At 44.9% G+C, this 15355-nt stretch overlaps 1 protein-coding gene across 2 annotated transcripts in view; it reads left to right on the top strand.

Annotated features, from left to right (window-relative positions):
- The window catches only part of LOC133381697 (zinc finger protein 420-like), a 50312-nt gene that overhangs the window by 15551 nt on the left and 19406 nt on the right, over window positions 1-15355 (top strand). Inside the window, exons 1-3 of one of the 2 annotated variants that reach the window (XR_009761709.1) lie at window positions 3238-3714; window positions 12213-12357; window positions 15261-15338. The exons of the other annotated variant lie outside the window; for it this stretch is intronic. The gene's annotated coding sequence lies outside the window, so the exon portion shown is untranslated. Of the gene's footprint in view, window positions 1-3237; window positions 3715-12212; window positions 12358-15260; window positions 15339-15355 lie in introns of those variants that run through there. 2 annotated transcript variants of the gene reach the window in all.

The raw sequence follows: 15355 nt of genomic DNA, 5'->3' as shown, positions 1-15355 counted from the left end.
TGCCAGATGCCTTCAGAGTGAGAGTCTGTAACTGGCAGAAGGCTGGCCCTCCCTGGGTGTGAGACAGAGGGGGAGTAGATGTGCCCTGTGTGATAAATATTGAGTGCGTCTGACTGTTCCCAATTCTCGCAGAAGCCTACTGGGACAATTGGCTCAGATAGGTTTTGTTGGTGGGCTCTTGTTGGGTCCATATCAGGTGTTTAGGAGGAGTCTTAGTAAGGAGGGACATGGGTGATGCCACCCCAATTTCAGTGTCACGGGTAGAGGGAAGTATAGCCATGGGGGGGTGAATTGCCATAGAAGATGAGGGCAATGCTATCCACTCCTTGTTCCTCCCGCTCTTCTCATGGATGGGTTCCTCATTGCGCACCAGATCGGAACACAGTAAGATGGATGAAGGTGCTGATTTGGTGTGCATTACCGAGACCTGGGTGGGTGAGCTGGGAGGAGTTGATCTGACCCAGCTTTGCCCACCTGGATACTCGGTGCAACACCAGCACAGGCTGCAGGGATGGGGGGGCAGAGTTGCTGTGGTGTACAGAACTTCCATCACTGTCACCAGGAAACCACTCTGTCCTGGAGCTGGCTGTGAGGGCCTGCACCTGATGTCGGGCCAAGGAGACAGTAAACTAGGGTTGCTGCTGGTGTACCGTCCACCCTGCTGCCCGGCAGCTTCTCTGATTGAGCTGGCAGAGGTCATCTCGGCTGTGGCATTAGAGGAGCCCAGAACGATAGTGCTGGGTGACTTCATTGTCCATGCTGAGGCTGCCTCTAGTGTTCCGGGTTGGGACTTCATTGCCTCCATGACTACCATGGGGCTGTCTCAAGTTGTCCCCAGCCCAACTCATAGGGCAGGGCACACCCTCGACTTGGTTTTTGCTTTAGATGGAGGAAGGGGTGGTCTAGAGATGAGGGGGATGTCACCCCATTGTCCTGGTCAGACCACTTCCTGGTGAAGTTTAGACTAGTAGCTCTGATCTTTCCCTGCAGGGGTGGTGGACAGATTAAGATGGTCTTCCCAGAGACTAATGGAATCCAAAGGATTCCTGAATGCCCTGGGGGAGTTCCCAGTAGATAGAGCAGATGACTCTGTTGAAGACCTTGTCACGCTGTGGAACAGCGAGGAGAGTCGGGCTCTTGACATGGTTGCCCCTGAGCGCCCTCTCTGCCATTGTGGAGCCTGGCTTGCACCTTGGTACACCAGTGAGCTAAGGGCAATGAAACAGGCTGGATGACGGCTAGAGCAGAAGTGGCGAAAGACGTGCTGTGAGGCTGATCGGGCAGGAGTAAAATATAACAGTGCCTACTGTGTGGTAGTGAGGGCAGCAAATAAAGCCCACTTCTGTACTTCCATCGCATCCTCAAGTAGCCGTCCGGTGGAGCTTTTCCGTATTGTCAGGGGTCTGTTGACATCAACTCCAGGAAATGGAGTCTTTGACCCTTCGGAGGCCCACTGTGAGATATTTGCAAGGCACTTTGAGGGTAAAGTTGCTCTGTGCAGGGAAATCATGGCAGAGAATTATAAGCAGGGCCATAGTCATCCAGGAATTCAGAGGGTCTTAGCCCCCTTACTTTTTTAGAAGCAGGGTCCCAGCAGAGTCCCTATTTCTCCAGCATCCTATGAACCAAGCAGTTTGAAAGGGGAATGTGTTAGCCACTGTGAAGAGTCTTCTAACACTCTCCCCTTTAATGCTTATCGGCTCATAGGCTTATTGGCTGTTGTTGTTGGAGAAGGCATTAACAAGGATCACATTCTCAGCTCAGCAGCAAAAAAAAAAAAGCATTGGCAGAGTCATGGCTGTGACTATCATGAAGGGACCCTGCACTTCTGAGTTTGCCACTGTAGTACTGGTGATCAGAACTGTTAGGAAATACCCTATATCCCTCTCAGAGCTACTATCTCCAGAAGAGAGACTGACTGTTAAACTACTCTGGCCACTGGAGCTTTGTCAGGGGAATAGGATTGTCCTATCAACTCTTAGCACCCTTCACAAACTACACTTCCCAAGATTCTTTGGGGAAAGCCAGGACTGTTTAAAGTGGAATAAGTGTCTGGTGTGGGTGGGGGACCCTGATTAGCCAAGCTAAACAAGTGGTCTTTTTAGAACACTGACAGTTGGTTCTTACTGAGTAGGCCTGCACTATCATAGACTCGAAGGTTAATTTTCTTAAATTAATTCAAAATCAGCCAGGCCTTTTTTAACTTTTATACTGCAGAAGATGAAGGTCAGAGTATGGGGCAAGGTCAGTAATGGGAATGCATGTACTCTGTGAACATGGCTGATTTTTAATTAATTTCAACAAATTATGAGACCACTCACAGACAAAAGTCCAACAGGGTTTGTTGCGCCCAGACCCTGAGAGACTTGGAGCAAGGAGAGGAGTCAGATGGGGAAGAGGGACCATGGGGTGTTAGCAGAAACCAGTAATGATGTGAAACGAATGCTGATGAAAGTTAAAGAGGAAAAAGTACAAAAGCAGGACTACAGCTGAACGTCAAAAAGACTAAAGTAATGACAACAGAAGATTTATGTAACTTTACAGTTGTCAATGAGGACATTGAACATGTTTCAATTACACTTTGTATTGTTCCAGAAGCAATGCCAAGTTTTTGTTAATTTCGTTCTTTAATAATAACACAATTTTTTAAAAAATGTTGATGCAAACGTTTACGCAAACACCCAGGCTGAGATTTTCATCGAAGCCAAAAATAACTGCCTCTGCTGAATTCAGCCTGACAAAGAATGATGTCACAGGGAGGAGGAATTTAGTCCTTATTTGCATCGAAACAGGGTGACGTCAGAGCGCTGAGAAACTCAATGGAGTTGAAGCTGTCAGCAAAGGCCCTTTAAGCTGTGCAGGGGGGGAGGCAGAGCCTGGGGGAAGGGACCCCCTGCTGCAAAGTGCCCCCTCAATGCCTTGGAGCAGCTGCAGCCCCAAGACAACAGCAGGGGCGTAGAGGAAGAGGAGAGCGGCGAAGGAAGGGGACTCGGTCCTCCAGTGGGTAAAGGAACCAAGTTGTGATTCCTAGAGAAGCAGGAAGTGTGTGTGTGTGGGGGGGAGAGAGATAATAATAAATGGGAGGCAACGAGGAGCATGGTCTCCATTCATAATCCGGGAAGAGAAATAGGAAGAGAGAAAAAAGAGGTGCAACATGTCATTGGGAAAGTTGTGGTGTTAGGGAGGGCTAGAGTAGGGAGGAACTGAAGCTGTTGTTAGGGTGAGTGGTGTGAAGGAGGATGGAAGAAATCCTGCCCTCTAATGTCCGGAAGAGTAAAGAGGGTCACGCGGAAGAGGCAGGCAGGGGCTCAGGCTAAGAAGAAGAAATTGGTGGCAGGCGTGGCGTTGCTGTCTTTACTCAGGGGAGGACGGAGTCGGGGCATTTTGTTGTGATTAAATCCGTTGCACGAGACAGAAAAGTGGGAGATGTGAATCCGGTCAAGTTGGCAGAGTGGCTAAAGAAAGCTGTTGGGGATATAATGCGGGCGCAGCGCGTGCAAGGAGGTGATTTGCTAGTACAAAGCGAGAGCAAGGAACAGGCTGATAAAGTGTTAAATCTCAGGACTTTAGGGAAACATAAAATATCTTGCCAACTGCCTCGTTTCCTGGCAGAGACACGGGGAGTTGTATGTAGGAGTTCCGATGGATGTTTCTGAGGCTGATGTTAAGAGGTCTTTAGGGGAGCAAGAGTTACTGAAGATAAGCGGTTAGATGGTGAGTAGTCCATCTACAACTGTTTTTTTTTTCTATTGCAGGACGGGATCAGGCTTTTAGGCTTGGACCTTACATTCCCCCTCCCCTTCGTTGTTTTCGTTGCCAGGTTTTTGGGCATGTGGCTGCTGTGTGTCAGGGCGGTATTCGATGTGGGAAGTGTGGTTGTCCTCTCTCCTTTGCAGAGCTTGGAAAAGTTACTTTTCCAAGCTTTGCTCCTTTGATCAATGTAATGGTTCTTCCACTCCAGTATGTTGTAATTGTGGGGGAGCTCATAGTCCAATGTTTAGGGGTTGCGCAGCGGCTCAGAAGTCCTGGGATATTCAAGCTATGAGAGTGAAACTGGGAATTCCCTGTGCAGCAGCTGTTGTGTGTTATAAGGAGAAGAATAAAGGGGTTGATAAAGTCACTGCGAGCCCTTTTCCTTCCCCAATGGTTAATCCTATATCTGGGTTACGTAAGGGGGTGGAAGATGCTGATTTATTACTTGTTTAAAAGGAGCGGTTTGTAACTTTTATGGTGGAAATGATTAATTGGACTGCTCAGAAAAACACACTGAAAAATGTTGATTATTTTAAAGGCTGCTGGAAGGTTTCTGGGAGTGGAGGATTTAATTATGGAACGGATTTATGAATTACTAGGAAGCCCTGAAGTTTAATTGCTCTGGTATTGAAATTTAATTGCTCTGGTATTTGAAATTTGAGCTGGAATGTTCATAGCATGTGTTTTAAATTGTTTGAAATTGTGTTTTAAATTGTTTTTAAAAGATGTGTTTTTAAATTTGTATATTTGCTTTTAGTGTTTTTAGTTATTGTAAACCGCCCAGAGAGCTTCGGCTATGGGGCGGTATATAAATACAGTAAGTAAGTAAGTAAATAGTTCAATTGTATCCAAGAAACTTGGTTATCTGAGCCGTTGGATTTTATTTATTATTTATTTATTTATTTATTTTATTAAATTTATATACCGCCCCATAGCCGAAGCTCCCTGGGCGGTTCACAACAATCAATATCAAAATACAATAAAACACATTTTAGAACAAATTCAAACAACAGTAAAAATGGGCTTCCTTAAAAATTATTAAATCTAAAACGTTTATAACACATATTAAACACATATTAAAACACATATTAAAATGCCTGGGAGAAGAGGAAGGTTTTAACCTGGCGCCGAAAAGATAGTAATGTTGGTGCCAGGCGTACCTCATCAGGAAGACTATTCCACAATTCGGGGGCCACTACTGAGAAGGCCCTTTTTCTTGTTGCCACCCTCCGAGCTTCCCTATGAGTAGGCACCCGGAGGAGGGTCTTTGATGTTGAGCGTAGTGTACAGGTAGGTTCATATTGGGAGATGCGTTCCACCAGATATTGTGGTCCCGCGCCGTGTAAAGCTTTATAGGTTAGAACCAGCACCTTGAACCGGGCCTGGAAACATATAGGCAGCCAATGCAAGCGGGCCAGAATCGGTGTTATGTGTTCGGACCGCCTGGTCCCCGTTATCAGTCTGGCCGCTGCATTTTGTACGAGCTGCAGTTTCCAAACTGTCTTCAAAGGCAGCCCCACATAGAGCGCATTGCAGTAATCTAATTTAGAGGTTACCAGAGCATGGATAACTGACGTGAGGTTCTCCCTATCCAGATAGGAGCTTTTAAGCTATTGGGTTATGTTTCCCTCCATAGAGATCGAGTTGATGGAGTAGGTGGGGGTGTCGGACCCTTGGGGTTTCTGGAGCTGTCAGTGAAAGAAACGGCTTTTGAATATCTTGCAGTGGATGTTCCTTTAGCAGATTCCTCTAATATTTTAAGAATTGTTAATCTCTATAATCCTTGCCTTCATATTGATGTGGAAGGATTGGCTAGTGTTTTGGAAGGGAAAAAAGGACCTTGTGTTTTTTTGTGGTGATTTTAATAGTCATAATTCCCTTTGGGGCAGTAGTAATATTGATAGTAACGGGAAATGTCTGGAGGAATTTTGTGATGATGTTGATTTGGTTGTTTTAAATGATGGAACTCCTACTTGTTTTGATTCTTATACCGGTCATCTGTCTTGTTTGGATTTAGGAATTCTTTCTAGAGATGTTGCTGTTCTTTGTGGATTGGAGGTTTTTCAGGAAAGTACTCTGGGGAGTGATCACTTTCCTGTGAAAATTATCGATAAGGGGAAGGGCTGTATTGATGGTACAAACTCGATCCCTTCGTGGAATTTTAAAAAAGGCTGACTGGGTATTATCTCAGCACAAGTGTTGGAGTGGATGATGTTGAAGTATTTCATACTAATTTTACGACTGGCTTATTGGATGCTGCTTCTCAGGCTATTCTAAAGTGTAGACCACTGCAAAGACTCCATCCTGTAGTGCCCTGGGGGACTGAGGATTGTAGTACAGTGATCCGTGCTCATAATGCTGCTTTTCGGAAAGTTAGGCGTTTTTTCTGTGGGGAAAACTTAATGGAGTATAAACGTTGTAAAGCCTGGGTTAAAAGGACTCTTAGAAGTGCAAAGAGGGATAGCTGGTGACGTTTCTGTAGTCATCATTTTCATGGTTTGGTTAGAAGACGCCTGTGCGTGAATTTGTTTTATGTGGAGAGATCGGTGCATAATGATCAACACACAATCTTGACAGAAAAAAGCTTTGATCCAATGGCATGGGTACCACGACGATTGGAAGTCTTTTATCTGCTGCAGCCTTCATCCTCCTTCACAGCCGTTGTAACATACACATTGTTATCCTCCTCCTGTTCTGCCATTGAGGACTTTCTTGGATCGTTCTTTGTCTGGTTCCTCTCCCTTGACCTTACCGCCATGGGTGACCCTGCTGGGAGTACATGACTCCCGACGGCATCGCTCACAGGGTTCATTGGAACACGCAAGCCCACTGTATCACCAGCTGAGGGCAATGAGTGGTATTCGTGGCCTATTCCTGCTCTGGTCACTGACTCAGGAGTTTGTACTACTGTTGTTGAGAAAGCTAACATTCTGTCAAAGGTGTTTCAAAAGGTTTGTATTATTGATAACTGGTCAGAGGCATTTAAACTCCGGTGGGAGGGTTTTCTTAAATCTAATAAGGATATTTTAAATGATTGGTCACCACATGATGATGTGTTGAATATAGATTTTTCTCTTTGGGAACTGGAAACCTCAGTGTATAGAAGTAAGAATACTTCTCCTGGGGAAGACAATATTGCATATGAAATATTTTAACACTTATCTAGTAAGTGTTTGATAGCACTTCTTACCTTTTATAATCTGGTGTGGAAAACAGGTATGTTGCCTGAAGGATGGAAACCTGTAGTTGTTGTCCCTATTGGTAAACCAGGGAAGAAGTGTAAAATTATGCATATTGGAGCAAAAAATCTGAATTTCACATATACGCTCATGGGGTCTGAACTGGCGGTGACCGACCAGGAGAAAGACCTCGGGGTTGTGGACAGCACGATGAAAATGTCGACCCAGTGTGCTGCAGCTGTGAAAAAGGCAAATTCCATGCTAGGGATAATTAGGAAAGGTATTGAAAATAAAACAGCCGATATCATAATGCCGTTGTATAAATCTATGGTGCGGCCGCATTTGGAATACTGTGTACAGTTCTGGTCGCCTCATCTCAAAAAGGATATTATAGAGTTGGAAAAGGTTCAGAAGAGGGCAACCAGAACGATCAAGGGGATGGAGCGACTCCCTTACGAGGAAAGGTTGCAGCATTTGGGGCTTTTTAGTTTAGAGAAAAGGTGGGTCAGAGGAGACATAATAGAAGTGTATAAAATTATGCATGGCATTGAGAAAGTGGATAGAGAAAAGTTCTTCTCCCTCTCTCATAATACTAGAACTCATGGACATTCAAAGAAGCTGAATGTTGGAAGATTCAGGACAGATAAAAGGAAGTACTTCTTTACTCAGCGCATAGTTAAACTATGGAATTTGCTCCCACTAGACGCAGTAATGGCCACCAGCTTGGATGGCTTTAAAAGAAGATTAGACAAATTCATGGAGGACAGGGCTATCAATGGCTACTAGCCATAATGGCTGTGCTGTGCCACCCTAGTCAGAGGCAGCATGCTCTGAAAACCAGTTGCCGGAAGCCTCAGGAGGGGAGAGTGTTCTTGCACTCGGGTCCTGCTTGCGGGCTTCCCCCAGGCACCTGGTTGGCCACTGTGAGAACAGGATGCTGGACTAGATGCGCCACTGGCCTGATCCAGCAGGCTCTTCTTATGTTCATATGTTCTTATTCTGTCTGATCCTAATTCCTATAGGCCTATTGTACTTCTTGTATGTGCAAGATTATGGAACGTATGCTTACTGCTAGGTTGGTGGCTTTTTTGGAGAGGCATAACCTCTTAACCTCTAACCTCCTAACTGTTAGAGCCATATGCCAATGGAACCAATTACTAGAGAGGTAGTGGGCTCTCCAACACTGGAGGCATTCAAGAGGCAGCTGGACAGCCCTCTGTCAGGAATGCTTTGATTTGGATTCCTGCATTGAGCAGGGGATTGGACTCGATGGCCTTATAGGCCCCTTCCAACTCTACTATTCTATGATTCTATGATTTTTGACGCCTGTACAAAGTGGTTTTTGTAGTGGTTGACATTCTATGGAGCACATCATTCGATTGGAAACAGAAGTCTGGAAGAGTTTTTGCTCCAGGGAATGTTTAGTTGCTGTTTTTCTTGATATTGAAAAGGCTTATTATATGGTTTGGAAGGAGGGCTTGGTGTATAAACTGTTTCAATTGGGTTTGCGGGGGAGGAGGATTTTTTGGTGGCTGTGTGATTTTTTGCAAGGCCGGAAATCGAGGTCCAGGTGGGTTTGGTTTTCTCTGAGGCCTGTTTGCTGGATAATGGTATTCCCCAGGGGAATGTAGTTAGTCCCACCCTTTTAAACATTATGATCAATGATCTTCCTTCCATGATTGCCAGTGGGGTTGCTGTTAGTTTGTATGCCAATGATTGTGCATTATGGATTCGGAGTAGATCTCTCCAGGTTGCTGAACCCTGCCTTAATGTGGCTTTGAGTAAAGTGGATTGGGGTAATTCTTGGGGTCTTTGTTTTTCTTCAAGCAAAACTGTAGGTATGGTTTTTACTCGATGAAGGTTTTCTGTGCCCATCAATTTGCAGTTAGATGAGGGTAGTATCCAAATGGTACCAAATTTTAAGTTTCTTGGAGTACTTTTTGACAGTAAATTAACATGGAAAGCCTATCTTGATTCTGTGCTTTGGAAAAGTAAATTTAGGTTAAATATGCTAAGGGCTATTTCTGGAAGTACATGGTGAGCGGATAGGAAGATTCTTTTGATGTTTTATCATGCCTATATACGACCTTTGCTGGATTATGGCTGTCAGGCCTATGCATCAGCTTCTTCCACTTTATTACAGCAACTTGAAGTTGTTCAGTCCCGGGCTCTGAGAATAATTAACGGGGCTTTTGTTACTTCTCCCCGTGCTGTTTTGCAAGTATAGCATAGTTAATAGTTTTATTCTGTTGACGAAATCTTTGGTTCAGGCTTCTGTGAGCTCCCAAAACTGAATAGGCCACTGGTTTTAGCAAGACAGCAAGATTATTATTAATAGGAGTGCTGAAACTGCTTCTGAGAGGAAATGGGAAAAGCACGCTGTGCTTGCCAAGATGCAGTTAGGAAATAGGGTATAGGTATGCAGGGAAATGGTCACTTTGTGGGAAAGGAACAAGCAAGTTGTTTTGACATGAGTATATCTGGATATAGAATTGCTGATGCCAATGTTATTCTCAAATGTATACTTTCTTTGTTTAACTGTGTAACAGCTGTATAATTAATTTACGTCATTATAAGGCTGTATATACTCCCTGCGTGTAGTCATTCGGGGGGCTTACACTGAGAATCTATCTGAGTGTGGCTCCATTGCTTGTATTCAATAAAAGAATCTAATTAAAGTGCCAATCCTTGGTATTGATTAGGGCCTCCCAGGATCGGACCTGGCAGGTATAGGCCATACTTTCGCTCCTGCAACAATTCCAAGGAAAATTATTTCCAGTTGTTATGGTTGGTTGTGAGAGCCAGTGTGGTGTAGTGGTGAAGGTGTTGTACTATTTATAGAGTTGTCATAAGTCAGAATTGACTTGAAGGCAGTACATTTACATTTTTATATGGTTGGTTATGGATTCCCCCTTTGGTGGATGTGCACATTAGTAAATTGCTGTCTCAGGGGTCTGGGGGTTTGGGTTTAAAAAACTTAGCTTTAGATTATATTTTTTCTCGGTAGAGACACTGTTGTATGATCTTTACTGATGGTTCCCAGGATTCCTCTGATGGCAAAGTGAGTGCAGCTTTTTGTATCACTTATTTAGAGATTAAAAAGGGTTTTCGGCTATCCAATTGGGTTTCAATATTCACGGCAGAGTTGATGGCTATTCTTTTGGCTCTTGAGTGGATTAAGGATGTTAGACCAGACAATGTTCTGCTTTTTATCAGACTCTCTTTCGGGCTTGCAGGCCATTCAGTCTGGTGGTGTAGCCTGCAAAAATGATGTGATTAATGAAATATGGACTTTAAATACAGAACTTCGCTCCGTGGGAATCTGCCTTGAGTTTTGTTGGATACCTGCCCATGTAGGGATACTGGGGAATGAACTGGCTGATTTAACTGCAAAGACTGCTTTGCAGCGTTCAGTTGTTGATGTCTCCTTGCCTTTATTACAAAGAGAAGTTAAATGTTGTCTTCAGAGGGAAATGGTTATGGAACGGCAACATCGGTGGGAAGCTGATATTACAGGACGTAGAGTGTTTTCCTCTTGCCCTGCTTTGAGTGATTTTCAAATATTTAATCAACCTTGTTGAGTGCAACAAGTTTGTCTACTGCGTGTTGTAACAGGGCATTGTGCAGCTCGTCATAATCGTTTCAGTATAGGGCGAGTGATTTCGGGTGTTTGTGATGTTTGTGGGGTGTGTGAGACGATAGACCGTATCCTATGGGATTGTTTACGATATAGAGACGAAAGGCAGTCTTTTATTAGTCTGTTAGCTGATAGAGGAGCTCCAGTGGGGGACTTGGGAGTCCTTCTCAGGGACTGTAATCTGCCGACTTTAGTGTTACCGGCCATTTGGCGATTTATGCAAGAATGTAGATTGGTTCGGTTTATTGCGATTAGTTTATGTGTGTGTGTGTTTTCCTTCTGTCGTAAGTAGGTGGTAGTAATAGGGCCTTTTAGGCTTTGCTTCGATATAAAACCCCATAGGAAGAAGAGGTGCAACATGATTGGGGGGGGAGGAGGGTTTTCTTTTGGGAGTCCATAGAAAGGGGGTGTGGGGAGGGGGGCTGAACTACGCAGTCCAGCTGCAAAGTGTGGCCAAAACTGTTTCCACTGAAGCTGCCACCCCTCACTCCTCTTTTGCAGGTCAGCCCAGACTCCCCAGGGATGACGCACAGCTCAGGCAGGAGGAAAAGGGGGGACCTCTTGATGCAGAGGAAACAACCTTGTCGGGGGGGGCACATTGGAGGGGAGAGGTTTGCTGGGCTGTTTTTCTGCCCCAGAGCTGGAGGAACACCCTCTGTTGGATTTCTTAAACTGGAAGAGAGTCTGGTCAGTTCCCCTCCTGCCAGGCAAGGAAACTGGAGAGATGGACAGCGAAATCTGAAACTGACCAGTTTGTTGAAGGAGATCAAAGCCCGCTTGTGGTGGATCCCAGCTGCTCTTGCAGGATTGGCCCATCTGCGGGGGTGCTGGGGGTCTTTCTCTCCTGGCGTGGCCACCCTCCCCCCTGCAGGGTCAGAGTGCAGGGGGGGACAAGAAAAAACCTGCTTTCCCCCCAACACTTTCCTCTTTTGTTATAGGCCTTCACATCTCTACAGTAGGGTAGTGGCAAATTCAGAAGTGCAGGGTCTCTTCATGATAGCCATGCCCCCTCCCATCCTCTTGTTTTTCCTGCTGGGTTTGAGAATGAGATCCTTGTTAATGCCTTCTCCCACAGCTAGGAGCCAATAAGCATGAAAGGGCAGAGTGTTAGCTACTGAGAAGAGTCTTCACTCTTTCACTCTGATTCACTCTAATTAGGAGGAAAGAATAAGGAAGTATGTTAGAAGACTCTTCTCAGTGGCTAATACACTCTCCTTTCTTGCTGATTGGCTCACAGGATGCTGGAAACTAAAACCCAGAAATACTCACACATACACAAGCTAAAGAAAGAAAGAGGGTGTGGCAGGTCCAATGGTGTGAAACCAGAGTCAAGCCGTTTCTGGGATTAAACTCATGTCATGAAACGAGAGGGGGTCAGTTAGGGAGTCATCCCAGCATGCCCCACTGGTCAGGCTTTACCGAATTAGTCCAGTATTAATCAAAGTGAAGCTACCACTGGCCTACTATGTTGCAATTCCCAGCATACTGTCTCCGGCAGTGGAGGGAATGCATTGCCATTGTGGCTCATAGCCACTGATGTCCTTGTCCTCCATGGATTTGTCGAATCCTCTTTGAAAGATATTCACTTTTTAGGCTGGGTGACTGGTGCATGTTGGAGAAACTGCCTCTTCTCCTTCTTCCAGGATCTGTTGCCCTTCCAGGGTCTGGTGACCTTTGAGGAGGTGGCTGTGGATTTCACGGAGGAGGAATGGGCCCTGCTGGATCCCGGCCAAAGAGCTCTGCACAGGGAAGTCATGGAGGAGAATTATGAGACGGTGGCCTCTCTTGGTAAGGGCACTTTTCCCCCTTGACTGATGAATGTTGAAGGTACAAATTTAGCACCTGTGCTGTTTAACCTTCTCCGGCAGGGATGCTGTTAGGGAACTGGGTACCTGGGCCCCGGATATTTGGGGAGGGACTGCAGCTCAGAGGGGCAACACTTGCTTTGCATGTAGAAGATCCTAGGTTCAATCCCTGGCAGCTCCGAGAAGGGTGAAATGATCCAGTAGGAGTTGCTGGAAAAGAGGTGCTTTCTCTGCCTGAGATCCTGGAGATCCATTGCTACTTCTAAGGCTGGACTAGATGGACCAATTCTCTGATCTGGTATAATGCAGCTTCCTCTGTTCTTGGGGCTTTTTGATCATTCGATGTGAAAAGTGCCCCTCCCTGCCACCTTCTGCTGCCCCATGATGAAAAATCTTACCTTGCAGCAGGAGGAGGAGAGGGCAGGAGCTCCCAAACTCCAGCAGAGCATCTTCTCCTGCATCCTCAACAGATGATTGACACTCTGTGCCTTGTACTCTAAACCCCCAGTGGGAAGAGATGCTCCCGGGAGCACCTGCTGCCTCCTCCCTCTTCCTTCCTCTGCCCAAAGGTCAGCTTTTGTCTTTGAAGCAGGAAGAAGCGGCAATGGCAGTTTGGAGAATCAAGGTGGGCACCATTGTGCTTGGATCAGGCTGTGAGCGGGATGGTCTGTTCATGGCTACCCATGCTCTGGTAATCTCCATATTGGACTACTGTAATTTGCTGTACATGGGGCTGCCCTTGAAGGTGGTCTGGAAGTTGCAACTGGTGCAGAATGCAAGTTGTGTGGCTATTATCCCTTTATTAAAAGTGCAACACTGGTTGCCAGTTGTTTTCTGAGCACAATTCAAGATGCTTATTTTGGTATTTAAAGCCCTAACGAGCCTGAGATGCAAATACCTGCAAGAAAGCTGTTAGGAAGCCTCCTCCATAGAACTGTGTGCAGTAGGGATGGGGGAGAATATCTGACAAAATCGAACATGGTACTGGATCCCGACTGAATTCACTAATTCGCTGTCCCTTCAGAGCGGCCCCCATCTCTTGGTGCGGGCCGTGGCTGTAATCAGCATGGATTTTGTGGCCATGAGTGTGATTGGCAACATTTTTTTTATAATCCTCCCCTTATTTTATGTAATTTTTTAAGATATTGTGTCAAGCACAGGATTTGCATTTGTCCATTATATAATACAAAAAATCCCCCACCACATTATTATCTCAATATAATGCAATACGAGTAGGCTACATATGAAATCATCCAGCAGTGTCATGTTTTTCAAACAAGATATCTCAGAGCATTCTGAATCTCTTGCACGGGAAACTTTACGACGATGAGACTGACCCACGTTACCCATCTCGCCCCGCCCCCACCCTGCTCCCCTTTTGTTGCTGCTCTCTATTTCTCTCTCTCTCTCTGCTAAATGTGTGTGTGTGTGTGTGACTGACAGTGACAGACAGTGTCACGGCAGTTACTTAAAAATTATGCAGTGTTGTTCCCTGCTGCCAAAAAAACTATGTCATTTACATAAGTATCTACAAAAACAATTATGACATTTTTGCAACCCTGAAAAAACAAACAAACCTGTGGATTGAATCACCCCAAAACGCGCACAGCAGATTGAATCGGCAAGCATTGGAGAAAGCGGAAGCAAAAGAAGGATGCACTAATAAAGAAACGACGGACTTTTGCAATCCATGTGGCACCATGGAGCGAATCCTATCCCTGTGTGCACAGACACATGTGCTAGGAGTCTTCTGAATTAGGATCTTTAGACAGTGGCAGTAGCGCATCTTGCCCGATTCACCCATTACACTCACACAGGTCTTAAAAATGGGGATATTTATTGAAGATGCATACACACATTTAACATTTCAGTGGAGAATTGCTCAGCCACAAAACATATCTATTATGACAGTGGGGTTAAGTCAGCAACAATATCCGTAACATTTCTTTGGCATGAGGGAATTAGCTAAATACTTATAACCACAACTAAACTAACGCACAACGTGCAAGACTGAGCAAGCGCACAAGGAATAAGAGTCACATATCAGAACATAGATCTTACATAGCATATGCACAGGGGATGTACACTAATGTTACATTTCAAAGGACAGCATATGTCACATTGCATTTCCATCTGTAAAGGAGTGGTCTCAGTTTTGCTGCGTGTGAACCTTAACAGGTTCTTTCTTCGACCAGTGTCAGGACAACTGGGAAAAATGCCTAAGACTGCGTGTCTTTTATAGGTCTAGTTTGTACCTATCTAGACTTTGTCAGTTGATGCTCATATTACTACTGTACTCTTATTTCTCTCTTTTTACCTTATGTTTGAATTCTCATCCTAACCCTGCATCTTGATGTTGTATTCTAATAAGTTTTCCTGACTCACCCTTAACAGCTTCAGCCATACATAGACATAATCATTAGCTGAACTCCCAGACTCATAAAATATTGGTACTTTACAGGAAACATTTTTTTGGAACTCAAAGGAAAAAAGACTCTTTAACTGGTGGCTTGTCTTTTTACTCGTATTTTGGCTTGTATTGTTTCCACCACTTTTCCCCACATAATGTTATATTAAATAAATTATAAAGAATTTAAGATGGCCAATTTCTATAAATACAGGTGGCGTGTGACACAGTGAATTGCATCCATGGATGCTGGCTTTACTAGGTTGATCCCCAACAGGCATTTCAAGATGAGCTTCATGCCCAGTGGACGCATGTTCACAAGGACTGACCCTGCTTGGTCCACATGGCCCTGTTCTGTTCACCAAGGGCAGGACTTACCAGATCAAAATTACACCTTTTCTTATCTATAAAAATCTCTGTTTGTAATGGCTGAATATTTTCTGGTCAAAAGTAACTAGTCTTGTCTGTTTCCTTCAAAGAGTCGGACCTCCATTCGTGTTGGGAAGAAAGAGAAGATCCCTTTATCCAGGATCCCAAAGAAGGGGCAATGTCAACAGGTAGATGTTCAGCTGCA

The sequence above is a fragment of the Rhineura floridana genome, chromosome 3, assembly GCF_030035675.1.
Source record: "Rhineura floridana isolate rRhiFlo1 chromosome 3, rRhiFlo1.hap2, whole genome shotgun sequence".
NCBI lineage: Eukaryota > Metazoa > Chordata > Lepidosauria > Squamata > Rhineuridae > Rhineura > Rhineura floridana.
This window is presented reverse-complemented; position numbering and strand designations above follow the sequence as displayed.